Source organism: Amblyomma maculatum, chromosome 4 (assembly GCF_055883805.1).
Source record: "Amblyomma maculatum isolate TAMU_Amacu chromosome 4, ASM5588380v1, whole genome shotgun sequence".
Taxonomy (NCBI): Eukaryota; Metazoa; Arthropoda; class Arachnida; order Ixodida; family Ixodidae; genus Amblyomma; species Amblyomma maculatum.
In genome coordinates, this window is record NC_139347.1 from 136,922,916 (window position 1) to 136,947,488 (window position 24,573).

At 52.4% G+C, this 24,573-nt stretch overlaps 32 non-coding genes and 3 pseudogenes across 32 annotated transcripts; all 35 read right to left on the reverse strand.

The window, feature by feature from the left end:
• Window positions 1-563: 563 nt before the first annotated feature.
• Window positions 564-682, reverse strand: LOC146192704 (5S ribosomal RNA). The gene has a single exon (XR_014707113.1). It is a non-coding gene; the product is annotated as a 5S ribosomal RNA (ribosomal RNA).
• Window positions 683-1,247: 565 nt separating this feature from the next.
• On the reverse strand, window positions 1,248-1,366 carry LOC146192705 (5S ribosomal RNA). Its single transcript, XR_014707115.1, has one exon. It is a non-coding gene; the product is annotated as a 5S ribosomal RNA (ribosomal RNA).
• A 561-nt stretch (window positions 1,367-1,927) lies between these two features.
• On the reverse strand, window positions 1,928-2,046 carry LOC146192706 (5S ribosomal RNA). Its single transcript, XR_014707116.1, has one exon. It is a non-coding gene; the product is annotated as a 5S ribosomal RNA (ribosomal RNA).
• Window positions 2,047-2,618: 572 nt separating this feature from the next.
• Window positions 2,619-2,737, reverse strand: LOC146192707 (5S ribosomal RNA). Its single transcript, XR_014707117.1, has one exon. It is a non-coding gene; the product is annotated as a 5S ribosomal RNA (ribosomal RNA).
• Window positions 2,738-3,309: 572 nt separating this feature from the next.
• LOC146192708 (5S ribosomal RNA) lies at window positions 3,310-3,428 on the reverse strand. Its single transcript, XR_014707118.1, has one exon. It is a non-coding gene; the product is annotated as a 5S ribosomal RNA (ribosomal RNA).
• Window positions 3,429-4,001: 573 nt separating this feature from the next.
• Window positions 4,002-4,120, reverse strand: LOC146192709 (5S ribosomal RNA). The gene has a single exon (XR_014707119.1). It is a non-coding gene; the product is annotated as a 5S ribosomal RNA (ribosomal RNA).
• A 563-nt stretch (window positions 4,121-4,683) lies between these two features.
• Window positions 4,684-4,802, reverse strand: LOC146192710 (5S ribosomal RNA). The gene has a single exon (XR_014707120.1). It is a non-coding gene; the product is annotated as a 5S ribosomal RNA (ribosomal RNA).
• A 572-nt stretch (window positions 4,803-5,374) lies between these two features.
• LOC146192711 (5S ribosomal RNA) lies at window positions 5,375-5,493 on the reverse strand. Its single transcript, XR_014707121.1, has one exon. It is a non-coding gene; the product is annotated as a 5S ribosomal RNA (ribosomal RNA).
• A 572-nt stretch (window positions 5,494-6,065) lies between these two features.
• Window positions 6,066-6,184, reverse strand: LOC146192712 (5S ribosomal RNA). The gene has a single exon (XR_014707122.1). It is a non-coding gene; the product is annotated as a 5S ribosomal RNA (ribosomal RNA).
• Window positions 6,185-6,757: 573 nt separating this feature from the next.
• LOC146192713 (5S ribosomal RNA) lies at window positions 6,758-6,876 on the reverse strand. The gene has a single exon (XR_014707123.1). It is a non-coding gene; the product is annotated as a 5S ribosomal RNA (ribosomal RNA).
• A 563-nt stretch (window positions 6,877-7,439) lies between these two features.
• On the reverse strand, window positions 7,440-7,558 carry LOC146192714 (5S ribosomal RNA). Its single transcript, XR_014707124.1, has one exon. It is a non-coding gene; the product is annotated as a 5S ribosomal RNA (ribosomal RNA).
• Window positions 7,559-8,123: 565 nt separating this feature from the next.
• Window positions 8,124-8,242, reverse strand: LOC146192715 (5S ribosomal RNA). Its single transcript, XR_014707126.1, has one exon. It is a non-coding gene; the product is annotated as a 5S ribosomal RNA (ribosomal RNA).
• Window positions 8,243-8,806: 564 nt separating this feature from the next.
• Window positions 8,807-8,925, reverse strand: LOC146192716 (5S ribosomal RNA; annotated as a pseudogene).
• A 565-nt stretch (window positions 8,926-9,490) lies between these two features.
• Window positions 9,491-9,609, reverse strand: LOC146192717 (5S ribosomal RNA). The gene has a single exon (XR_014707127.1). It is a non-coding gene; the product is annotated as a 5S ribosomal RNA (ribosomal RNA).
• Window positions 9,610-10,173: 564 nt separating this feature from the next.
• Window positions 10,174-10,292, reverse strand: LOC146192718 (5S ribosomal RNA; annotated as a pseudogene).
• A 561-nt stretch (window positions 10,293-10,853) lies between these two features.
• LOC146192719 (5S ribosomal RNA) lies at window positions 10,854-10,972 on the reverse strand. Its single transcript, XR_014707128.1, has one exon. It is a non-coding gene; the product is annotated as a 5S ribosomal RNA (ribosomal RNA).
• A 572-nt stretch (window positions 10,973-11,544) lies between these two features.
• LOC146192720 (5S ribosomal RNA) lies at window positions 11,545-11,663 on the reverse strand. Its single transcript, XR_014707129.1, has one exon. It is a non-coding gene; the product is annotated as a 5S ribosomal RNA (ribosomal RNA).
• Window positions 11,664-12,235: 572 nt separating this feature from the next.
• Window positions 12,236-12,354, reverse strand: LOC146192721 (5S ribosomal RNA). The gene has a single exon (XR_014707131.1). It is a non-coding gene; the product is annotated as a 5S ribosomal RNA (ribosomal RNA).
• Window positions 12,355-12,927: 573 nt separating this feature from the next.
• LOC146192722 (5S ribosomal RNA) lies at window positions 12,928-13,046 on the reverse strand. Its single transcript, XR_014706915.1, has one exon. It is a non-coding gene; the product is annotated as a 5S ribosomal RNA (ribosomal RNA).
• Window positions 13,047-13,618: 572 nt separating this feature from the next.
• LOC146192723 (5S ribosomal RNA) lies at window positions 13,619-13,737 on the reverse strand. The gene has a single exon (XR_014706916.1). It is a non-coding gene; the product is annotated as a 5S ribosomal RNA (ribosomal RNA).
• A 571-nt stretch (window positions 13,738-14,308) lies between these two features.
• Window positions 14,309-14,427, reverse strand: LOC146192724 (5S ribosomal RNA). The gene has a single exon (XR_014706917.1). It is a non-coding gene; the product is annotated as a 5S ribosomal RNA (ribosomal RNA).
• A 565-nt stretch (window positions 14,428-14,992) lies between these two features.
• Window positions 14,993-15,111, reverse strand: LOC146192725 (5S ribosomal RNA). Its single transcript, XR_014706918.1, has one exon. It is a non-coding gene; the product is annotated as a 5S ribosomal RNA (ribosomal RNA).
• A 561-nt stretch (window positions 15,112-15,672) lies between these two features.
• On the reverse strand, window positions 15,673-15,791 carry LOC146192726 (5S ribosomal RNA). Its single transcript, XR_014706919.1, has one exon. It is a non-coding gene; the product is annotated as a 5S ribosomal RNA (ribosomal RNA).
• Window positions 15,792-16,363: 572 nt separating this feature from the next.
• On the reverse strand, window positions 16,364-16,482 carry LOC146192727 (5S ribosomal RNA). The gene has a single exon (XR_014706921.1). It is a non-coding gene; the product is annotated as a 5S ribosomal RNA (ribosomal RNA).
• Window positions 16,483-17,054: 572 nt separating this feature from the next.
• LOC146192728 (5S ribosomal RNA) lies at window positions 17,055-17,173 on the reverse strand. The gene has a single exon (XR_014706922.1). It is a non-coding gene; the product is annotated as a 5S ribosomal RNA (ribosomal RNA).
• A 573-nt stretch (window positions 17,174-17,746) lies between these two features.
• On the reverse strand, window positions 17,747-17,865 carry LOC146192729 (5S ribosomal RNA). Its single transcript, XR_014706923.1, has one exon. It is a non-coding gene; the product is annotated as a 5S ribosomal RNA (ribosomal RNA).
• A 563-nt stretch (window positions 17,866-18,428) lies between these two features.
• On the reverse strand, window positions 18,429-18,547 carry LOC146192730 (5S ribosomal RNA). The gene has a single exon (XR_014706924.1). It is a non-coding gene; the product is annotated as a 5S ribosomal RNA (ribosomal RNA).
• A 572-nt stretch (window positions 18,548-19,119) lies between these two features.
• Window positions 19,120-19,238, reverse strand: LOC146192731 (5S ribosomal RNA). Its single transcript, XR_014706925.1, has one exon. It is a non-coding gene; the product is annotated as a 5S ribosomal RNA (ribosomal RNA).
• Window positions 19,239-19,810: 572 nt separating this feature from the next.
• Window positions 19,811-19,929, reverse strand: LOC146192732 (5S ribosomal RNA). The gene has a single exon (XR_014706926.1). It is a non-coding gene; the product is annotated as a 5S ribosomal RNA (ribosomal RNA).
• Window positions 19,930-20,502: 573 nt separating this feature from the next.
• LOC146192733 (5S ribosomal RNA) lies at window positions 20,503-20,621 on the reverse strand. The gene has a single exon (XR_014706927.1). It is a non-coding gene; the product is annotated as a 5S ribosomal RNA (ribosomal RNA).
• A 563-nt stretch (window positions 20,622-21,184) lies between these two features.
• LOC146192734 (5S ribosomal RNA) lies at window positions 21,185-21,303 on the reverse strand. Its single transcript, XR_014706928.1, has one exon. It is a non-coding gene; the product is annotated as a 5S ribosomal RNA (ribosomal RNA).
• Window positions 21,304-21,875: 572 nt separating this feature from the next.
• Window positions 21,876-21,994, reverse strand: LOC146192735 (5S ribosomal RNA). The gene has a single exon (XR_014706929.1). It is a non-coding gene; the product is annotated as a 5S ribosomal RNA (ribosomal RNA).
• A 572-nt stretch (window positions 21,995-22,566) lies between these two features.
• On the reverse strand, window positions 22,567-22,685 carry LOC146192736 (5S ribosomal RNA). Its single transcript, XR_014706930.1, has one exon. It is a non-coding gene; the product is annotated as a 5S ribosomal RNA (ribosomal RNA).
• Window positions 22,686-23,258: 573 nt separating this feature from the next.
• LOC146192737 (5S ribosomal RNA) lies at window positions 23,259-23,377 on the reverse strand. The gene has a single exon (XR_014706932.1). It is a non-coding gene; the product is annotated as a 5S ribosomal RNA (ribosomal RNA).
• A 564-nt stretch (window positions 23,378-23,941) lies between these two features.
• On the reverse strand, window positions 23,942-24,060 carry LOC146192738 (5S ribosomal RNA; annotated as a pseudogene).
• Window positions 24,061-24,573: the final 513 nt, after the last annotated feature.

A 24,573-nucleotide genomic window follows, 5' to 3' on the forward strand; every position in this document is an offset into this window, starting at 1 on the left:
GTCGTTTCGAGAGGCTTATGTACTGTTTTAACACCTCTGACTACACATCCAGCTAAGCGCTGTCTTTGTTATGAGGCACCGAGTGTTCATTTACATGTTCTGAGCTGTTTCCAACCATTCTGACGAACCGAGCGCGCGTTGGCACTACAAAAATTGAAGAGCAGTGCGAGAGCGGCGATCGCGAGTTGTTTACACATGGATGCAGGGTGCACGGACTGCAGTCCGGGCGCCGATGAGCCCGAACTGTGCGCTTGTGGCCACGCCAAATGGTCTCAAAAACTGTGAAAATTGCACTGCAAACTGGTGAATGAGGCACGTACGCGTCAAACTGACACCGAGAAGCCACGCACGCGATCGCCTCGAGTAATTCTGCACCGTATACATATGCGCGTCGCATCTCTCCGTGCATGCGCGCAAAGTGATGATTGAATCGACACACAAATAAACGTGACCCGGCCTGCTCGGCTCATCAGCAGCCAGTGGAATTTGCGACGCCAAAGTTACAGGGAGAAAAAAAATGAAGAAGCCAGCTGCGGGCTGGGAGAAAACAAAAACAAAAGAAGTGCCATCAGCACTCGGTGTTCCCAGGTGGTCTCCCTCCCAAGTACTGACCGAGCCCAATGCTGCTTAGCTTCGGTGATCGGACGAGAACCGGCGTATTCAGCATGGTATGGCCGATGGCGAGAAACAGTCGTTTCGAGAGGCTTATGTACTGTTTTAACGCCTCTGACTACACATGCAGCTAAGCGCTGTCTTTGTTATGAGGCACCGAGTGTTCATTTACATGTTCTGAGCTGTTTCCAACCATTCTGACGAACCGAGCGCGCGTTGGCACTACAAAAATTGAAGAGCAGTGCGAGAGCGGCGATCGCGAGTTGTTTACACATGGATGCAGGGTGCACGGACTGCAGTCCGGGCGCCGATGAGCCCGAACTGTGCGCTTGTGGCCACGCCAAATGGTCTCAAAAACTGTGAAAATTGCACTGCAAACTGGTGAATGAGGCACGTACGCGTCAAACTGACACCGAGAAGCCACGCACGCGATCGCCTCGAGTAATTCTGCACCGTATACATATGCGCGTCGCATCTCTCCGTGCATGCGCGCAAAGTGATGATTGAATTGACACACAAACGTGACCCGGCCTGCTCGTGCTGATCAGCAGCCAGTGGAATTTGCGACCCCAAAGTGACAGGGAGAAAAAAAATGAAGCCAGCTACGGGCTGGGAGAAAACAAAAACAAAAGAAGTGCCATCAGCACTCGGTGTTCCCAGGTGGTCTCCCTCCCAAGTACTGACCGAGCCCAATGCTGCTTAGCTTCGGTGATCGGACGAGAACCGGCGTATTCAGCATGGTATGGCCGATGGCGAGAAACAGTCGTTTCGAGAGGCTTATGTACTGTTTTAACACCTCTGACTACACATCCAGCTAAGCGCTGTCGTTGTTATGAGGCACCGAGTGTTCATTTACATGTTCTGAGCTGTTTCCAACCATTCTGACGAACAGAGCGCGTTTTGGCACTCCAAAAATTGAAGAGCAGTGCGAGAGTGGCGATCGCGAGTTGTTTACACATGGATGCAGGGTGCACGGACTGCAGTCCGGGCGCCGATGAGCCCGAACTGTGCGCTTGTGGCCACGCCAAATGGTCTCAAAAACTGTGAAAATTGCACTGCAAACTGGTGAATGAGGCACGTACGCGTCAAACTGAAACAGAGAAGCCACGCACGCGATCGCCTCGAGTAATTCTGCACCGTATACATATGCGCGTCGCATCTCTCCGTGCATGCGCGCAAAGTGATGATTGAATTGACACACAAACGTGACCCGGCCTGCTCGGCTCATCAGCAGCCAGTGGAATTTGCGACGCCAAAGTGACAGGGAGAAAAAAAATGAAGCCAGCTACGGGCTGGGAGAAAACAAAAACAAAAGTGCCATCAGCACTCGGTGTTCCCAGGTGGTCTCCCTCCCAAGTACTGACCGAGCCCAATGCTGCTTAGCTTCGGTGATCGGACGAGAACCGGCGTATTCAGCATGGTATGGCCGATGGCGAGAAACAGTCGTTTCGAGAGGCTTATGTACTGTTTTTACGCCTCTGACTACACATGCAGCTAAGCGCTGTCTTTGTTATGAGGCACCGAGTGTTCATTTACATGTTCTGAGCTGTTTCCAACCATTCTGACGAACCGAGCACGCGTTGGCACTACAAAAATTGAAGAGCAGTGCGAGAGCGGCGATCGCGAGTTGTTTACACATGGATGCAGGGTGCACGGACTGCAGTCCGGGCGCCGATGAGCCCGAACTGTGCGCTTGTGGCCACGCCAAATGGTCTCAAAAACTGTGAAAATTGCACTGCAAACTGGTGAATGAGGCACGAACGCGTCAAACTGACACCGAGAAGCCACGCACGCGATCGCCTCGATTAATTCTGCACCGTATACAAATGCGCGTCGCATCTCTCCGTGCATGCGCGCAAAGTGATGATTGAATCGACACACAAATAAACGTGACCCGGCCTGCTCGGCTCATCAGCAGCCAGTGGAATTTGCGACGCCAAAGTGACAGGGAGAAAAAAAAATGAAGAAGCCAGCTGCGGGCTGGGAGAAAACAAAAACAAAAGAAGTGCCATCAGCACTCGGTGTTCCCAGGTGGTCTCCCTCCCAAGTACTGACCGAGCCCAATGCTGCTTAGCTTCGGTGATCGGACGAGAACCGGCGTATTCAGCATGGTATGGCCGATGGCGAGAAACAGTCGTTTCGAGAGGCTTATGTACTGTTTTAACACCTCTGACTACACATCCAGCTAAGCGCTGTCTTTGTTATGAGGCACCGAGTGTTCATTTACATGTTCTGAGCTGTTTCCAACCATTCTGGCGAACCGAGCGCGCTTTGGCACTCCAAAAAATGAAGAGCAGTGCGAGAGCAACGATCGCGAGTTGTTTACACATGGATGCATGGTGCACGGACTGCAGTCCGTGCGCCGATGAGCCCGAACTGTGCGCTTGTGGCCACGCCAAATGGTCTCAAAAACTGTGAAAATTGCACTGCAAACTGGTGAATGAGGCACGTACGCGTCAAACTGACACCGAGAAGCCACGCACGCGATCGCCTCGAGTAATTCTGCACCGTATACAAATGCGCGTCGCATCTCTCCGTGCATGCGCGCAAAGTGATGATTGAATCGACACACAAATAAACGTGACCCGGCCTGCTCGGCTCATCAGCAGCCAGTGGAATTTGCGACGCCAAAGTGACAGGGAGAAAAAAAAATGAAGAAGCCAGCTGCGGGCTGGGAGAAAACAAAAACAAAAGAAGTGCCATCAGCACTCGGTGTTCCCAGGTGGTCTCCCTCCCAAGTACTGACCGAGCCCAATGCTGCTTAGCTTCGGTGATCGGACGAGAACCGGCGTATTCAGCATGGTATGGCCGATGGCGAGAAACAGTCGTTTCGAGAGGCTTATGTACTGTTTTAACACCTCTGACTACACATCCAGCTAAGCGCTGTCTTTGTTATGAGGCACCGAGTGTTCATTTACATGTTCTGAGCTGTTTCCAACCATTCTGGCGAACCGAGCGCGCTTTGGCACTCCAAAAAATGAAGAGCAGTGCGAGAGCAACGATCGCGAGTTGTTTACACATGGATGCATGGTGCACGGACTGCAGTCCGTGCGCCGATGAGCCCGAAGTGTGCGCTTGTGGCCACGCCAAATGGTCTCAAAAACTGTGAAAATTGCACTGCAAACTGGTGAATGGGGCACGTACGCGTCAAACTGACACCGAGAAGCCACGCACGCGATCGCCTCGAGTAATTCTGCACCGTATACATATGCGCGTCGCATCTCTCCGTGCATGCGCGCAAAGTGATGATTGAATCGACACACAAATAAACGTGACCTGGCCTGCTCGGCTCATCAGCAGCCAGTGGAATTTGCGACGCCAAAGTGACAGGGAGAAAAAAAAAATGAAGAAGCCAGCTGCGGGCTGGGAGAAAACAAAAACAAAAGAAGTGCCATCAGCACTCGGTGTTCCCAGGTGGTCTCCCTCCCAAGTACTGACCGAGCCCAATGCTGCTTAGCTTCGGTGATCGGACGAGAACCGGCGTATTCAGCATGGTATGGCCGATGGCGAGAAACAGTCGTTTCGAGAGGCTTATGTACTGTTTTAACACCTCTGAGTACACATCCAGCTAAGCGCTGTCTTTGTTATGAGGCACCGAGTGTTCATTTACATGTTCTGAGCTGTTTCCAACCATTCTGACGAACAGAGCGCGCTTTGGCACTCTAAAATTGAAGAGCAGTGCGAGAGCGGCGATCGCGAGTTGTTTACACATGGATGCAGGGTGCACGGACTGCAGTCCGGGCGCCGATGATTCCGAACTGTGCGCTTGTGGCCACGCCAAATGGTCTCAAAAACTGTGAAAATTGCACTGCAAACTGGTGAACGAGGCACGTACGCGTCAAACTGACACCGAGAAGCCACGCACGCGACCGCCTCGAGTAATTCTGCACCGTATACATATGCGCGTCGCATCTCTCCGTGCATGCGCGCAAAGTGATGATTGAATTGACACACAAACGTGACCCGGCCTGCTCGGCTCATCAGCAGCCAGTGGAATTTGCGACGCCAAAGTGACAGGGAGAAAAAAAATGAAGCCAGCTACGGGCTGGGAGAAAACAAAAACAAAAGTAGTGCCATCAGCACTCGGTGTTCCCAGGTGGTCTCCCTCCCAAGTACTGACCGAGCCCAATGCTGCTTAGCTTCGGTGATCGGACGAGAACCGGCGTATTCAGCATGGTATGGCCGATGGCGAGAAACAGTCGTTTCGAGAGGCTTATGCACTGTTTTAACGCCTCTGACTACACATGCAGCTAAGCGCTGTCTTTGTTATGAGGCACCGAGTGCTCATTTACATGTTCTGAACTGTTTCCAACCATTCTGACGAACCGAGCGCGCGTTGGCACTACAAAAATTGAAGAGCAGTGCGAGAGCGGCGATCGCGAGTTGTTTACACATGGATGCAGGGTGCATGGACTGCAGTCCGGGCGCCGATGAGCCCGAACTGTGCGCTTGTGGCCACGCCAAATGGTCTCAAAAACTGTGAAAATTGCACTGCAAACTGGTGAATGAGGCACGTACGCGTCAAACTGACACCGAGAAGCCACGCACGCGATCGCCTCGAGTAATTCTGCACCGTATACATATGCGCGTCGCATCTCTCCGTGCATGCGCGCAAAGTGATGATTGAATCGACATACAAATAAACGTGACCCGGCCTGCTCGGCTCATCAGCAGCCAGTGGAATTTGCGACGCCAAGGTGACAGGGAGAAAAAAAAATGAAGAAGCCAGCTGCGGGCTGGGAGAAAACAAAAACAAAACAAGTGCCATCAGCACTCGGTGTTCCCAGGTGGTCTCCCTCCCAAGTACTGACCGAGCCCAATGCTGCTTAGCTTCGGTGATCGGACGAGAACCGGCGTATTCAGCATGGTATGGCCGATGGCGAGAAACAGTCGTTTCGAGAGGCTTATGTACTGTTTTAACACCTCTGACTACACATCCAGCTAAGCGCTGTCTTTGTTATGAGGCACCGAGTGTTCATTTACATGTTCTGAGCTGTTTCCAACCATTCTGACGAACCGAGCGCGCGTTGGCACTACAAAAATTGAAGAGCAGTGCGAGAGCGGCGATCGCGAGTTGTTTACACATCGATGCAGGGTGCACGGACTGCAGTCCGTGCGCCGATGAGCCCGAACTGTGCGCTTGTGGCCACGCCAAATGGTCTCAAAAACTGTGAAAATTGCACTGCAAACTGGTGAATGAGGCACGTACGCGTCAAACTGACACCGAGAAGCCACGCACGCGATCGCCTCGAGTAATTCTGCACCGTATACAAATGCGCGTCGCATCTCTCCGTGCATGCGCGCAAAGTGATGATTGAATCGACACACAAATAAACGTGACCCGGCCTGCTCGGCTCATCAGCAGCCAGTGGAATTTGCGACGCCAAAGTGACAGGGAGAAAAAAAAATGAAGAAGCCAGCTGCGGGCTGGGAGAAAACAAAAACAAAAGAAGTGCCATCAGCACTCGGTGTTCCCAGGTGGTCTCCCTCCCAAGTACTGACCGAGCCCAATGCTGCTTAGCTTCGGTGATCGGACGAGAACCGGCGTATTCAGCATGGTATGGCCGATGGCGAGAAACAGTCGTTTCGAGAGGCTTATGTACTGTTTTAACACCTCTGACTACACATCCAGCTAAGCGCTGTCTTTGTTATGAGGCACCGAGTGTTCATTTACATGTTCTGAGCTGTTTCCAACCATTCTGGCGAACCGAGCGCGCTTTGGCACTCCAAAAAATGAAGAGCAGTGCGAGAGCAACGATCGCGAGTTGTTTACACATGGATGCATGGTGCACGGACTGCAGTCCGTGCGCCGATGAGCCCGAAGTGTGCGCTTGTGGCCACGCCAAATGGTCTCAAAAACTGTGAAAATTGCACTGCAAACTGGTGAATGGGGCACGTACGCGTCAAACTGACACCGAGAAGCCACGCACGCGATCGCCTCGAGTAATTCTGCACCGTATACATATGCGCGTCGCATCTCTCCGTGCATGCGCGCAAAGTGATGATTGAATCGACACACAAATAAACGTGACCTGGCCTGCTCGGCTCATCAGCAGCCAGTGGAATTTGCGACGCCAAAGTGACAGGGAGAAAAAAAAAATGAAGAAGCCAGCTGCGGGCTGGGAGAAAACAAAAACAAAAGAAGTGCCATCAGCACTCGGTGTTCCCAGGTGGTCTCCCTCCCAAGTACTGACCGAGCCCAATGCTGCTTAGCTTCGGTGATCGGACGAGAACCGGCGTATTCAGCATGGTATGGCCGATGGCGAGAAACAGTCGTTTCGAGAGGCTTATGTACTGTTTTAACACCTCTGAGTACACATCCAGCTAAGCGCTGTCTTTGTTATGAGGCACCGAGTGTTCATTTACATGTTCTGAGCTGTTTCCAACCATTCTGACGAACAGAGCGCGCTTTGGCACTCTAAAATTGAAGAGCAGTGCGAGAGCGGCGATCGCGAGTTGTTTACACATGGATGCAGGGTGCACGGACTGCAGTCCGGGCGCCGATGATTCCGAACTGTGCGCTTGTGGCCACGCCAAATGGTCTCAAAAACTGTGAAAATTGCACTGCAAACTGGTGAACGAGGCACGTACGCGTCAAACTGACACCGAGAAGCCACGCACGCGACCGCCTCGAGTAATTCTGCACCGTATACATATGCGCGTCGCATCTCTCCGTGCATGCGCGCAAAGTGATGATTGAATTGACACACAAACGTGACCCGGCCTGCTCGGCTCATCAGCAGCCAGTGGAATTTGCGACGCCAAAGTGACAGGGAGAAAAAAAATGAAGCCAGCTACGGGCTGGGAGAAAACAAAAACAAAAGTAGTGCCATCAGCACTCGGTGTTCCCAGGTGGTCTCCCTCCCAAGTACTGACCGAGCCCAATGCTGCTTAGCTTCGGTGATCGGACGAGAACCGGCGTATTCAGCATGGTATGGCCGATGGCGAGAAACAGTCGTTTCGAGAGGCTTATGTACTGTTTTAACACCTCTGACTACACATCCAGCTAAGCGCTGTCTTTGTTATGAGGCACCGAGTGTTCATTTACATGTTCTGAGCTGTTTCCAACCATTCTGACGAACCGAGCGCGCGTTGGCACTACAAAAATTGAAGAGCAGTGCGAGAGCGGCGATCGCGAGTTGTTTACACATGGATGCAGGGTGCACGGACTGCAGTCCGGGCGCCGATGAGCCCGAACTGTGCGCTTGTGGCCACGCCAAATGGTCTCAAAAACTGTGAAAATTGCACTGCAAACTGGTGAATGAGGCACGTACGCGTCAAACTGACACCGAGAAGCCACGCACGCGATCGCCTCGAGTAATTCTGCACCGTATACATATGCGCGTCGCATCTCTCCGTGCATGCGCGCAAAGTGATGATTGAATTGACACACAAACGTGACCCGGCCTGCTCGTGCTGATCAGCAGCCAGTGGAATTTGCGACCCCAAAGTGACAGGGAGAAAAAAAATGAAGCCAGCTACGGGCAGGGAGAAAACAAAAACAAAAGAAGTGCCATCAGCACTCGGTGTTCCCAGGTGGTCTCCCTCCCAAGTACTGACCGAGCCCAATGCTGCTTAGCTTCGGTGATCGGACGAGAACCGGCGTATTCAGCATGGTATGGCCGATGGCGAGAAACAGTCGTTTCGAGAGGCTTATGTACTGTTTTAACACCTCTGACTACACATCCAGCTAAGCGCTGTCGTTGTTATGAGGCACCGAGTGTTCATTTACATGTTCTGAGCTGTTTCCAACCATTCTGACGAACAGAGCCCGCTTTGGCACTCCAAAAATTGAAGAGCAGTGCGAGAGCGGCGATCGCGAGTTGTTTACACATGGATGCAGGGTGCACGGACTGCAGTCCGGGCGCCGATGAGCCCGAACTGTGCGCTTGTGGCCACGCCAAATGGTCTCAAAAACTGTGAAAATTGCACTGCAAACTGGTGAATGAGGCACGTACGCGTCAAACTGACACCGAGAAGCCACGCACGCGATCGCCTCGAGTAATTCTGCACCGTATACATATGCGCGTCGCATCTCTCCGTGCATGCGCGCAAAGTGATGATTGAATTGACACACAAACGTGACCCGGCCTGCTCGGCTCATCAGCAGCCAGTGGAATTTGCGACGCCAAAGTGACAGGGAGAAAAAAAATGAAGCCAGCTAGGGGCTGGGAGAAAACAAAAACAAAAGAAGTGCCATCAGCACTCGGTGTTCCCAGGTGTTCTCCCTCCCATGTACTGACCGAGCCCAATGCTGCTTAGCTTCGGTGATCGGACGAGAACCGGCGTATTCAGCATGGTATGGCCGATGGCGAGAAGCAGTCGTTTCGAGAGGCTTATGTACTGTTTTAACACCTCGGACTACACATGCAGCTAAGCGCTGTCTTTGTTATGAGGCACCGAGTGTTCATTTACATGTTCTGAGCTGTTTCCAACCATTCTGACGAACCGAGCGCGCGTTGGCACTACAAAAATTGAAGAGCAGTGCGAGAGCGGCGATCGCGAGTTGTTTACACATGGATGCAGGGTGCACGGACTGCAGTCCGGGCGCCGATGAGCCCGAACTGTGCGCTTGTGGCCACGCCAAATGGTCTCAAAAACTGTGAAAATTGCACTGCAAACTGGTGAATGAGGCACGTACGCGTCAAACTGACACCGAGAAGCCACGCACGCGATCGCCTCGAGTAATTCTGCACCGTATACATATGCGCGTCGCATCTCTCCGTGCATGCGCGCAAAGTGATGATTGAATTGACACACAAACGTGACCCGGCCTGCTCGTGCTGATCAGCAGCCAGTGGAATTTGCGACCCCAAAGTGACAGGGAGAAAAAAAATGAAGCCAGCTACGGGCTGGGAGAAAACAAAAACAAAAGAAGTGCCATCAGCACTCGGTGTTCCCAGGTGGTCTCCCTCCCAAGTACTGACCGAGCCCAATGCTGCTTAGCTTCGGTGATCGGACGAGAACCGGCGTATTCAGCATGGTATGGCCGATGGCGAGAAACAGTCGTTTCGAGAGGCTTATGTACTGTTTTAACACCTCTGACTACACATCCAGCTAAGCGCTGTCGTTGTTATGAGGCACCGAGTGTTCATTTACATGTTCTGAGCTGTTTCCAACCATTCTGACGAACAGAGCCCGCTTTGGCACTCCAAAAATTGAAGAGCAGTGCGAGAGCGGCGATCGCGAGTTGTTTACACATGGATGCAGGGTGCACGGACTGCAGTCCGGGCGCCGATGAGCCCGAACTGTGCGCTTGTGGCCACGCCAAATGGTCTCAAAAACTGTGAAAATTGCACTGCAAACTGGTGAATGAGGCACGTACGCGTCAAACTGACACCGAGAAGCCACGCACGCGATCGCCTCGAGTAATTCTGCACCGTATACATATGCGCGTCGCATCTCTCCGTGCATGCGCGCAAAGTGATGATTGAATTGACACACAAACGTGACCCGGCCTGCTCGGCTCATCAGCAGCCAGTGGAATTTGCGACGCCAAAGTGACAGGGAGAAAAAAAATGAAGCCAGCTAGGGGCTGGGAGAAAACAAAAACAAAAGAAGTGCCATCAGCACTCGGTGTTCCCAGGTGTTCTCCCTCCCATGTACTGACCGAGCCCAATGCTGCTTAGCTTCGGTGATCGGACGAGAACCGGCGTATTCAGCATGGTATGGCCGATGGCGAGAAGCAGTCGTTTCGAGAGGCTTATGTACTGTTTTAACACCTCGGACTACACATCCAGCTAAGCGCTGTCGTTGTTATGAGGCACCGAGTGTTCATTTACATGTTCTGAGCTGTTTCCAACCATTCTGACGAACAGAGCGCGTTTTGGCACTCCAAAAATTGAAGAGCAGTGCGAGAGTGGCGATCGCGAGTTGTTTACACATGGATGCAGGGTGCACGGACTGCAGTCCGGGCGCCGATGAGCCCGAACTGTGCGCTTGTGGCCACGCCAAATGGTCTCAAAAACTGTGAAAATTGCACTGCAAACTGGTGAATGAGGCACGTACGCGTCAAACTGAAACAGAGAAGCCACGCACGCGATCGCCTCGAGTAATTCTGCACCGTATACATATGCGCGTCGCATCTCTCCGTGCATGCGCGCAAAGTGATGATTGAATTGACACACAAACGTGACCCGGCCTGCTCGGCTCATCAGCAGCCAGTGGAATTTGCGACGCCAAAGTGACAGGGAGAAAAAAAATGAAGCCAGCTACGGGCTGGGAGAAAACAAAAACAAAAGTGCCATCAGCACTCGGTGTTCCCAGGTGGTCTCCCTCCCAAGTACTGACCGAGCCCAATGCTGCTTAGCTTCGGTGATCGGACGAGAACCGGCGTATTCAGCATGGTATGGCCGATGGCGAGAAACAGTCGTTTCGAGAGGCTTATGTACTGTTTTAACGCCTCTGACTACACATGCAGCTAAGCGCTGTCTTTGTTATGAGGCACCGAGTGTTCATTTACATGTTCTGAGCTGTTTCCAACCATTCTGACGAACCGAGCACGCGTTGGCACTACAAAAATTGAAGAGCAGTGCGAGAGCGGCGATCGCGAGTTGTTTACACATGGATGCAGGGTGCACGGACTGCAGTCCGGGCGCCGATGAGCCCGAACTGTGCGCTTGTGGCCACGCCAAATGGTCTCAAAAACTGTGAAAATTGCACTGCAAACTGGTGAATGAGGCACGAACGCGTCAAACTGACACCGAGAAGCCACGCACGCGATCGCCTCGATTAATTCTGCACCGTATACAAATGCGCGTCGCATCTCTCCGTGCATGCGCGCAAAGTGATGATTGAATCGACACACAAATAAACGTGACCCGGCCTGCTCGGCTCATCAGCAGCCAGTGGAATTTGCGACGCCAAAGTGACAGGGAGAAAAAAAAATGAAGAAGCCAGCTGCGGGCTGGGAGAAAACAAAAACAAAAGAAGTGCCATCAGCACTCGGTGTTCCCAGGTGGTCTCCCTCCCAAGTACTGACCGAGCCCAATGCTGCTTAGCTTCGGTGATCGGACGAGAACCGGCGTATTCAGCATGGTATGGCCGATGGCGAGAAACAGTCGTTTCGAGAGGCTTATGTACTGTTTTAACACCTCTGACTACACATCCAGCTAAGCGCTGTCTTTGTTATGAGGCACCGAGTGTTCATTTACATGTTCTGAGCTGTTTCCAACCATTCTGGCGAACCGAGCGCGCTTTGGCACTCCAAAAAATGAAGAGCAGTGCGAGAGCAACGATCGCGAGTTGTTTACACATGGATGCATGGTGCACGGACTGCAGTCCGTGCGCCGATGAGCCCGAACTGTGCGCTTGTGGCCACGCCAAATGGTCTCAAAAACTGTGAAAATTGCACTGCAAACTGGTGAATGAGGCACGTACGCGTCAAACTGACACCGAGAAGCCACGCACGCGATCGCCTCGAGTAATTCTGCACCGTATACAAATGCGCGTCGCATCTCTCCGTGCATGCGCGCAAAGTGATGATTGAATCGACACACAAATAAACGTGACCCGGCCTGCTCGGCTCATCAGCAGCCAGTGGAATTTGCGACGCCAAAGTGACAGGGAGAAAAAAAAATGAAGAAGCCAGCTGCGGGCTGGGAGAAAACAAAAACAAAAGAAGTGCCATCAGCACTCGGTGTTCCCAGGTGGTCTCCCTCCCAAGTACTGACCGAGCCCAATGCTGCTTAGCTTCGGTGATCGGACGAGAACCGGCGTATTCAGCATGGTATGGCCGATGGCGAGAAACAGTCGTTTCGAGAGGCTTATGTACTGTTTTAACACCTCTGACTACACATCCAGCTAAGCGCTGTCTTTGTTATGAGGCACCGAGTGTTCATTTACATGTTCTGAGCTGTTTCCAACCATTCTGGCGAACCGAGCGCGCTTTGGCACTCCAAAAAATGAAGAGCAGTGCGAGAGCAACGATCGCGAGTTGTTTACACATGGATGCATGGTGCACGGACTGCAGTCCGTGCGCCGATGAGCCCGAAGTGTGCGCTTGTGGCCACGCCAAATGGTCTCAAAAACTGTGAAAATTGCACTGCAAACTGGTGAATGGGGCACGTACGCGTCAAACTGACACCGAGAAGCCACGCACGCGATCGCCTCGAGTAATTCTGCACCGTATACATATGCGCGTCGCATCTCTCCGTGCATGCGCGCAAAGTGATGATTGAATCGACACACAAATAAACGTGACCTGGCCTGCTCGGCTCATCAGCAGCCAGTGGAATTTGCGACGCCAAAGTGACAGGGAGAAAAAAAAAATGAAGAAGCCAGCTGCGGGCTGGGAGAAAACAAAAACAAAAGAAGTGCCATCAGCACTCGGTGTTCCCAGGTGGTCTCCCTCCCAAGTACTGACCGAGCCCAATGCTGCTTAGCTTCGGTGATCGGACGAGAACCGGCGTATTCAGCATGGTATGGCCGATGGCGAGAAACAGTCGTTTCGAGAGGCTTATGTACTGTTTTAACGCCTCTGACTACACATGCAGCTAAGCGCTGTCTTTGTTATGAGGCACCGAGTGTTCATTTACATGTTCTGAGCTGTTTCCAACCATTCTGACGAACCGAGCACGCGTTGGCACTACAAAAATTGAAGAGCAGTGCGAGAGCGGCGATCGCGAGTTGTTTACACATGGATGCAGGGTGCACGGACTGCAGTCCGGGCGCCGATGAGCACGAACTGTGCGCTTGTGGCCACGCCAAATGGTCTCAAAAACTGTGAAAATTGCACTGCAAACTGGTGAATGAGGCACGTACGCGTCAAACTGACACCGAGAAGCCACGCACGCGATCGCCTCGAGCAATTCAGCACCGTATACAAATGCGCGTCGCATCTCTCCGTGCATGCGCGCAAAGTGATGATTGAATCGACACACAAATAAACGTGACCCGGCCTGCTCGGCTCATCAGCAGCCAGTGGAATTTGCGACGCCAAAGTGACAGGGAGAAAAAAAAATGAAGAAGCCAGCTGCGGGCTGGGAGAAAACAAAAACAAAAGAAGTGCCATCAGCACTCGGTGTTCCCAGGTGGTCTCCCTCCCAAGTACTGACCGAGCCCAATGCTGCTTAGCTTCGGTGATCGGACGAGAACCGGCGTATTCAGCATGGTATGGCCGATGGCGAGAAACAGTCGTTTCGAGAGGCTTATGTACTGTTTTAACACCTCTGACTACACATCCAGCTAAGCGCTGTCTTTGTTATGAGGCACCGAGTGTTCATTTACATGTTCTGAGCTGTTTCCAACCATTCTGACGAACCGAGCGCGCGTTGGCACTACAAAAATTGAAGAGCAGTGCGAGAGCGGCGATCGCGAGTTGTTTACACATGGATGCAGGGTGCACGGACTGCAGTCCGGGCGCCGATGAGCCCGAACTGTGCGCTTGTGGCCACGCCAAATGGTCTCAAAAACTGTGAAAATTGCACTGCAAACTGGTGAATGAGGCACGTACGCGTCAAACTGACACCGAGAAGCCACGCACGCGATCGCCTCGAGTAATTCTGCACCGTATACATATGCGCGTCGCATCTCTCCGTGCATGCGCGCAAAGTGATGATTGAATCGACACACAAATAAACGTGACCCGGCCTGCTCGGCTCATCAGCAGCCAGTGGAATTTGCGACGCCAAAGTTACAGGGAGAAAAAAAATGAAGAAGCCAGCTGCGGGCTGGGAGAAAACAAAAACAAAAGAAGTGCCATCAGCACTCGGTGTTCCCAGGTGGTCTCCCTCCCAAGTACTGACCGAGCCCAATGCTGCTTAGCTTCGGTGATCGGACGAGAACCGGCGTATTCAGCATGGTATGGCCGATGGCGAGAAACAGTCGTTTCGAGAGGCTTATGTACTGTTTTAACGCCTCTGACTACACATGCAGCTAAGCGCTGTCTTTGTTATGAGGCACCGAGTGTTCATTTACATGTTCTGAGCTGTTTCCAACCATTCTGACGAACCGAGCGCGCGTTGGCACTACAAAAATTGAAGAGCAGTGCGAGAGCGGCGATCGCGAGTTGTTTACACATGGATGCAGGGTGCACGGACTGCAGTCCGGGCGCCGATGAGCCCGAACTGTGCGCTTGTGGCCACGCCAAATGGTCTCAAAAACTGTGAAAATTGCACTGCAAACTGGTGAATGAGGCACGTACGCGTCAAACTGACACCGAGAAGCCACGCACGCGATCGCCTCGAGTAATTCTGCACCGTATACATATGCGCGTCGCATCTCTCCGTGCATGCGCGCAAAGTGATGATTGAATTGACACACAAACGTGACCCGGCCTGCTCGTGCTGATCAGCAGCCAGTGGAATTTGCGACCCCAAAGTGACAGGGAGAAAAAAAATGAAGCCAGCTACGGGCTGGGAGAAAACAAAAACAAAAGAAGTGCCATCAGCACTCGGTGTTCCCAGGTGGTCTCCCTCCCAAGTACTGACCGAGCCCAATGCTGCTTAGCTTCGGTGATCGGACGAGAACCGGCGTATTCAGCATGGTATGGCCGATGGCGAGAAACAGTCGTTTCGAGAGGCTTATGTACTGTTTTAACACCTCTGACTACACATCCAGCTAAGCGCTGTCGTTGTTATGAGGCACCGAGTGTTCATTTACATGTTCTGAGCTGTTTCCAACCATTCTGACGAACAGAGCGCGTTTTGGCACTCCAAAAATTGAAGAGCAGTGCGAGAGTGGCGATCGCGAGTTGTTTACACATGGATGCAGGGTGCACGGACTGCAGTCCGGGCGCCGATGAGCCCGAACTGTGCGCTTGTGGCCACGCCAAATGGTCTCAAAAACTGTGAAAATTGCACTGCAAACTGGTGAATGAGGCACGTACGCGTCAAACTGAAACAGAGAAGCCACGCACGCGATCGCCTCGAGTAATTCTGCACCGTATACATATGCGCGTCGCATCTCTCCGTGCATGCGCGCAAAGTGATGATTGAATTGACACACAAACGTGACCCGGCCTGCTCGGCTCATCAGCAGCCAGTGGAATTTGCGACGCCAAAGTGACAGGGAGAAAAAAAATGAAGCCAGCTACGGGCTGGGAGAAAACAAAAACAAAAGTGCCATCAGCACTCGGTGTTCCCAGGTGGTCTCCCTCCCAAGTACTGACCGAGCCCAATGCTGCTTAGCTTCGGTGATCGGACGAGAACCGGCGTATTCAGCATGGTATGGCCGATGGCGAGAAACAGTCGTTTCGAGAGGCTTATGTACTGTTTTTACGCCTCTGACTACACATGCAGCTAAGCGCTGTCTTTGTTATGAGGCACCGAGTGTTCATTTACATGTTCTGAGCTGTTTCCAACCATTCTGACGAACCGAGCACGCGTTGGCACTACAAAAATTGAAGAGCAGTGCGAGAGCGGCGATCGCGAGTTGTTTACACATGGATGCAGGGTGCACGGACTGCAGTCCGGGCGCCGATGAGCCCGAACTGTGCGCTTGTGGCCACGCCAAATGGTCTCAAAAACTGTGAAAATTGCACTGCAAACTGGTGAATGAGGCACGAACGCGTCAAACTGACACCGAGAAGCCACGCACGCGATCGCCTCGATTAATTCTGCACCGTATACAAATGCGCGTCGCATCTCTCCGTGCATGCGCGCAAAGTGATGATTGAATCGACACACAAATAAACGTGACCCGGCCTGCTCGGCTCATCAGCAGCCAGTGGAATTTGCGACGCCAAAGTGACAGGGAGAAAAAAAAATGAAGAAGCCAGCTGCGGGCTGGGAGAAAACAAAAACAAAAGAAGTGCCATCAGCACTCGGTGTTCCCAGGTGGTCTCCCTCCCAAGTACTGACCGAGCCCAATGCTGCTTAGCTTCGGTGATCGGACGAGAACCGGCGTATTCAGCATGGTATGGCCGATGGCGAGAAACAGTCGTTTCGAGAGGCTTATGTACTGTTTTAACACCTCTGACTACACATCCAGCTAAGCGCTGTCTTTGTTATGAGGCACCGAGTGTTCATTTACATGTTCTGAGCTGTTTCCAACCATTCTGGCGAACCGAGCGCGCTTTGGCACTCCAAAAAATGAAGAGCAGTGCGAGAGCAACGATCGCGAGTTGTTTACACATGGATGCATGGTGCACGGACTGCAGTCCGTGCGCCGATGAGCCCGAACTGTGCGCTTGTGGCCACGCCAAATGGTCTCAAAAACTGTGAAAATTGCACTGCAAACTGGTGAATGAGGCACGTACGCGTCAAACTGACACCGAGAAGCCACGCACGCGATCGCCTCGAGTAATTCTGCACCGTATACAAATGCGCGTCGCATCTCTCCGTGCATGCGCGCAAAGTGATGATTGAATCGACACACAAATAAACGTGACCCGGCCTGCTCGGCTCATCAGCAGCCAGTGGAATTTGCGACGCCAAAGTGACAGGGAGAAAAAAAAATGAAGAAGCCAGCTGCGGGCTGGGAGAAAACAAAAACAAAAGAAGTGCCATCAGCACTCGGTGTTCCCAGGTGGTCTCCCTCCCAAGTACTGACCGAGCCCAATGCTGCTTAGCTTCGGTGATCGGACGAGAACCGGCGTATTCAGCATGGTATGGCCGATGGCGAGAAACAGTCGTTTCGAGAGGCTTATGTACTGTTTTAACACCTCTGACTACACATCCAGCTAAGCGCTGTCTTTGTTATGAGGCACCGAGTGTTCATTTACATGTTCTGAGCTGTTTCCAACCATTCTGGCGAACCGAGCGCGCTTTGGCACTCCAAAAAATGAAGAGCAGTGCGAGAGCAACGATCGCGAGTTGTTTACACATGGATGCATGGTGCACGGACTGCAGTCCGTGCGCCGATGAGCCCGAAGTGTGCGCTTGTGGCCACGCCAAATGGTCTCAAAAACTGTGAAAATTGCACTGCAAACTGGTGAATGGGGCACGTACGCGTCAAACTGACACCGAGAAGCCACGCACGCGATCGCCTCGAGTAATTCTGCACCGTATACATATGCGCGTCGCATCTCTCCGTGCATGCGCGCAAAGTGATGATTGAATCGACACACAAATAAACGTGACCTGGCCTGCTCGGCTCATCAGCAGCCAGTGGAATTTGCGACGCCAAAGTGACAGGGAGAAAAAAAAAATGAAGAAGCCAGCTGCGGGCTGGGAGAAAACAAAAACAAAAGAAGTGCCATCAGCACTCGGTGTTCCCAGGTGGTCTCCCTCCCAAGTACTGACCGAGCCCAATGCTGCTTAGCTTCGGTGATCGGACGAGAACCGGCGTATTCAGCATGGTATGGCCGATGGCGAGAAACAGTCGTTTCGAGAGGCTTATGTACTGTTTTAACACCTCTGAGTACACATCCAGCTAAGCGCTGTCTTTGTTGTGAGGCACCGAGTGTTCATTTACATGTTCTGAGCTGTTTCCAACCATTCTGACGAACAGAGCGCGCTTTGGCACTCTAAAATTGAAGAGCAGTGCGAGAGCGGCGATCGCGAGTTGTTTACACATGGATGCAGGGTGCACGGACTGCAGTCCGGGCGCCGATGATTCCGAACTGTGCGCTTGTGGCCACGCCAAATGGTCTCAAAAACTGTGAAAATTGCACTGCAAACTGGTGAACGAGGCACGTACGCGTCAAACTGACACCGAGAAGCCACGCACGCGACCGCCTCGAGTAATTCTGCACCGTATACATATGCGCGTCGCATCTCTCCGTGCATGCGCGCAAAGTGATGATTGAATTGACACACAAACGTGACCCGGCCTGCTCGGCTCATCAGCAGCCAGTGGAATTTGCGACGCCAAAGTGACAGGGAGAAAAAAAATGAAGCCAGCTACGGGCTGGGAGAAAACAAAAACAAAAGTAGTGCCATCAGCACTCGGTGTTCCCAGGTGGTCTCCCTCCCAAGTACTGACCGAGCCCAATGCTGCTTAGCTTCGGTGATCGGACGAGAACCGGCGTATTCAGCATGGTATGGCCGATGGCGAGAAACAGTCGTTTCGAGAGGCTTATGCACTGTTTTAACGCCTCTGACTACACATGCAGCTAAGCGCTGTCTTTGTTATGAGGCACCGAGTGCTCATTTACATGTTCTGAACTGTTTCCAACCATTCTGACGAACCGAGCGCGCGTTGGCACTACAAAAATTGAAGAGCAGTGCGAGAGCGGCGATCGCGAGTTGTTTACACATGGATGCAGGGTGCATGGACTGCAGTCCGGGCGCCGATGAGCCCGAACTGTGCGCTTGTGGCCACGCCAAATGGTCTCAAAAACTGTGAAAATTGCACTGCAAACTGGTGAATGAGGCACGTACGCGTCAAACTGACACCGAGAAGCCACGCACGCGATCGCCTCGAGTAATTCTGCACCGTATACATATGCGCGTCGCATCTCTCCGTGCATGCGCGCAAAGTGATGATTGAATCGACATACAAATAAACGTGACCCGGCCTGCTCGGCTCATCAGCAGCCAGTGGAATTTGCGACGCCAAGGTGACAGGGAGAAAAAAAAATGAAGAAGCCAGCTGCGGGCTGGGAGAAAACAAAAACAAAACAAGTGCCATCAGCACTCGGTGTTCCCAGGTGGTCTCCCTCCCAAGTACTGACCGAGCCCAATGCTGCTTAGCTTCGGTGATCGGACGAGAACCGGCGTATTCAGCATGGTATGGCCGATGGCGAGAAACAGTCGTTTCGAGAGGCTTATGTACTGTTTTAACACCTCTGACTACACATCCAGCTAAGCGCTGTCTTTGTTATGAGGCACCGAGTGTTCATTTACATGTTCTGAGCTGTTTCCAACCATTCTGACGAACCGAGCGCGCGTTGGCACTACAAAAATTGAAGAGCAGTGCGAGAGCGGCGATCGCGAGTTGTTTACACATCGATGCAGGGTGCACGGACTGCAGTCCGTGCGCCGATGAGCCCGAACTGTGCGCTTGTGGCCACGCCAAATGGTCTCAAAAACTGTGAAAATTGCACTGCAAACTGGTGAATGAGGCACGTACGCGTCAAACTGACACCGAGAAGCCACGCACGCGATCGCCTCGAGTAATTCTGCACCGTATACAAATGCGCGTCGCATCTCTCCGTGCATGCGCGCAAAGTGATGATTGAATCGACACACAAATAAACGTGACCCGGCCTGCTCGGCTCATCAGCAGCCAGTGGAATTTGCGACGCCAAAGTGACAGGGAGAAAAAAAAATGAAGAAGCCAGCTGCGGGCTGGGAGAAAACAAAAACAAAAGAAGTGCCATCAGCACTCGGTGTTCCCAGGTGGTCTCCCTCCCAAGTACTGACCGAGCCCAATGCTGCTTAGCTTCGGTGATCGGACGAGAACCGGCGTATTCAGCATGGTATGGCCGATGGCGAGAAACAGTCGTTTCGAGAGGCTTATGTACTGTTTTAACACCTCTGACTACACATCCAGCTAAGCGCTGTCTTTGTTATGAGGCACCGAGTGTTCATTTACATGTTCTGAGCTGTTTCCAACCATTCTGGCGAACCGAGCGCGCTTTGGCACTCCAAAAAATGAAGAGCAGTGCGAGAGCAACGATCGCGAGTTGTTTACACATGGATGCATGGTGCACGGACTGCAGTCCGTGCGCCGATGAGCCCGAAGTGTGCGCTTGTGGCCACGCCAAATGGTCTCAAAAACTGTGAAAATTGCACTGCAAACTGGTGAATGGGGCACGTACGCGTCAAACTGACACCGAGAAGCCACGCACGCGATCGCCTCGAGTAATTCTGCACCGTATACATATGCGCGTCGCATCTCTCCGTGCATGCGCGCAAAGTGATGATTGAATCGACACACAAATAAACGTGACCTGGCCTGCTCGGCTCATCAGCAGCCAGTGGAATTTGCGACGCCAAAGTGACAGGGAGAAAAAAAAAATGAAGAAGCCAGCTGCGGGCTGGGAGAAAACAAAAACAAAAGAAGTGCCATCAGCACTCGGTGTTCCCAGGTGGTCTCCCTCCCAAGTACTGACCGAGCCCAATGCTGCTTAGCTTCGGTGATCGGACGAGAACCGGCGTATTCAGCATGGTATGGCCGATGGCGAGAAACAGTCGTTTCGAGAGGCTTATGTACTGTTTTAACACCTCTGAGTACACATCCAGCTAAGCGCTGTCTTTGTTATGAGGCACCGAGTGTTCATTTACATGTTCTGAGCTGTTTCCAACCATTCTGACGAACAGAGCGCGCTTTGGCACTCTAAAATTGAAGAGCAGTGCGAGAGCGGCGATCGCGAGTTGTTTACACATGGATGCAGGGTGCACGGACTGCAGTCCGGGCGCCGATGATTCCGAACTGTGCGCTTGTGGCCACGCCAAATGGTCTCAAAAACTGTGAAAATTGCACTGCAAACTGGTGAACGAGGCACGTACGCGTCAAACTGACACCGAGAAGCCACGCACGCGACCGCCTCGAGTAATTCTGCACCGTATACATATGCGCGTCGCATCTCTCCGTGCATGCGCGCAAAGTGATGATTGAATTGACACACAAACGTGACCCGGCCTGCTCGGCTCATCAGCAGCCAGTGGAATTTGCGACGCCAAAGTGACAGGGAGAAAAAAAATGAAGCCAGCTACGGGCTGGGAGAAAACAAAAACAAAAGTAGTGCCATCAGCACTCGGTGTTCCCAGGTGGTCTCCCTCCCAAGTACTGACCGAGCCCAATGCTGCTTAGCTTCGGTGATCGGACGAGAACCGGCGTATTCAGCATGGTATGGCCGATGGCGAGAAACAGTCGTTTCGAGAGGCTTATGCACTGTTTTAACGCCTCTGACTACACATGCAGCTAAGCGCTGTCTTTGTTATGAGGCACCGAGTGCTCATTTACATGTTCTGAACTGTTTCCAACCATTCTGACGAACCGAGCGCGCGTTGGCACTACAAAAATTGAAGAGCAGTGCGAGAGCGGCGATCGCGAGTTGTTTACACATGGATGCAGGGTGCATGGACTGCAGTCCGGGCGCCGATGAGCCCGAACTGTGCGCTTGTGGCCACGCCAAATGGTCTCAAAAACTGTGAAAATTGCACTGCAAACTGGTGAATGAGGCACGTACGCGTCAAACTGACACCGAGAAGCCACGCACGCGATCGCCTCGAGTAATTCTGCACCGTATACATATGCGCGTCGCATCTCTCCGTGCATGCGCGCAAAGTGATGATTGAATCGACATACAAATAAACGTGACCCGGCCTGCTCGGCTCATCAGCAGCCAGTGGAATTTGCGACGCCAAGGTGACAGGGAGAAAAAAAAATGAAGAAGCCAGCTGCGGGCTGGGAGAAAACAAAAACAAAACAAGTGCCATCAGCACTCGGTGTTCCCAGGTGGTCTCCCTCCCAAGTACTGACCGAGCCCAATGCTGCTTAGCTTCGGTGATCGGACGAGAACCGGCGTATTCAGCATGGTATGGCCGATGGCGACAAACAGTCGTTTCGAGAGGCTTATGTACTGTTTTAACACCTCTGACTACACATCCAGCTAAGCGCTGTCTTTGTTATGAGGCACCGAGTGTTCATTTACATGTTCTGAGCTGTTTCCAACCATTCTGACGAACCGAGCGCGCGTTGGCACTACAAAAATTGAAGAGCAGTGCGAGAGCGGCGATCGCGAGTTGTTTACACATCGATGCAGGGTGCACGGACTGCAGTCCGGGCGCCGATGAGCCCGAACTGTGCGCTTGTGGCCACGCCAAATGGTCTCAAAAACTGTGAAAATTGCACTGGAAACTGGTGAATGAGGCACGTACGCGTCAAACTGACACCGAGAAGCCACGCACGCGATCGCCTCGAGTAATTCTGCACCGTATACATATGCGCGTCGCATCTCTCCGTGCATGCGCGCAAAGTGATGATTGAATCGACACACAAATAAACGTGACCCGGCCTGCTCGGCTCATCAGCAGCCAGTGGAATTTGCGACGCCAAAGTGACAGGGAGAAAAAAAAATGAAGAAGCCAGCTGCGGGCTGGGAGAAAACAAAAACAAAAGAAGTGCCATCAGCACTCGGTGTTCCCAGGTGGTCTCCCTCCCAAGTACTGACCGAGCCCAATGCTGCTTAGCTTCGGTGATCGGACGAGAACCGGCGTATTCAGCATGGTATGGCCGATGGCGAGAAACAGTCGTTTCGAGAGGCTTATGTACTGTTTTAACACCTCTGACTACACATCCAGCTAAGCGCTGTCTTTGTTATGAGGCACCGAGTGTTCATTTACATGTTCTGAGCTGTTTCCAACCATTCTGGCGAACCGAGCGCGCTTTGGCACTCCAAAAAATGAAGAGCAGTGCGAGAGCAACGATCGCGAGTTGTTTACACATGGATGCATGGTGCACGGACTGCAGTCCGTGCGCCGATGAGCCCGAACTGTGCGCTTGTGGCCACGCCAAATGGTCTCAAAAACTGTGAAAATTGCACTGCAAACTGGTGAATGGGGCACGTACGCGTCAAACTGACACCGAGAAGCCACGCACGCGATCGCCTCGAGTAATTCTGCACCGTATACATATGCGCGTCGCATCTCTCCGTGCATGCGCGCAAAGTGATGATTGAATCGACACACAAATAAACGTGACCTGGCCTGCTCGGCTCATCAGCAGCCAGTGGAATTTGCGACGCCAAAGTGACAGGGAGAAAAAAAAAATGAAGAAGCCAGCTGCGGGCTGGGAGAAAACAAAAACAAAAGAAGTGCCATCAGCACTCGGTGTTCCCAGGTGGTCTCCCTCCCAAGTACTGACCGAGCCCAATGCTGCTTAGCTTCGGTGATCGGACGAGAACCGGCGTATTCAGCATGGTATGGCCGATGGCGAGAAACAGTCGTTTCGAGAGGCTTATGTACTGTTTTAACACCTCTGACTACACATCCAGCTAAGCGCTGTCGTTGTTATGAGGCACCGAGTGTTCATTTACATGTTCTGAGCTGTTTCCAACCATTCTGACGAACAGAGCGCGCTTTGGCACTCCAAAAATTGAAGAGCAGTGCGAGAGCGGCGATCGCGAGTTGTTTACACATGGATGCAGGGTGCACGGACTGCAGTCCGGGCGCCGATGAGCCCGAACTGTGCGCTTGTGGCCACGCCAAATGGTCTCAAAAACTGTGAAAATTGCACTGCAAACTGGTGAATGAGGCACGTACGCGTCAAACTGACACCGAGAAGCCACGCACGCGATCGCCTCGAGTAATTCTGCACCGTATACATATGCGCGTCGCATCTCTCCGTGCATGCGCGCAAAGTGATGATTGAATTGACACACAAACGTGACCCGGCCTGCTCGGCTCATCAGCAGCCAGTGGAATTTGCGACGCCAAAGTGACAGGGAGAAAAAAAATGAAGCCAGCTAGGGACTGGGAGAAAACAAAAACAAAAGAAGTGCCATCAGCACTCGGTGTTCCCAGGTGTTCTCCCTCCCATGTACTGACCGAGCCCAATGCTGCTTAGCTTCGGTGATCGGACGAGAACCGGCGTATTCAGCATGGTATGGCCGATGGCGAGAAACAGTCGTTTCGAGAGGCTTACGTACTGTTTTAACACCTCTGACTACACATCCAGCTAAGCGCTGTCGTTGTTATGAGGCACCGAGTGTTCATTTACATGTTCTGAGCTGTTTCCAACCATTCTGACGAACAGAGCGCGCTTTGGCACTCCAAAAATTGAAGAGCAGTGCGAGAGTGGCGATCGCGAGTTGTTTACACATGGATGCAGGGTGCACGGACTGCAGTCCGGGCGCCGATGAGCCCGAACTGTGCGCTTGTGGCCACGCCAAATGGTCTCAAAAACTGTGAAAATTGCACTGCAAACTGGTGAATGAGGCACGTACGCGTCAAACTGAAACAGAGAAGCCACGCACGCGATCGCCTCGAGTAATTCTGCACCGTATACATATGCGCGTCGCATCTCTCCGTGCATGCGCGCAAAGTGATGATTGAATTGACACACAAACGTGACCCGGCCTGCTCGGCTCATCAGCAGCCAGTGGAATTTGCGACGCCAAAGTGACAGGGA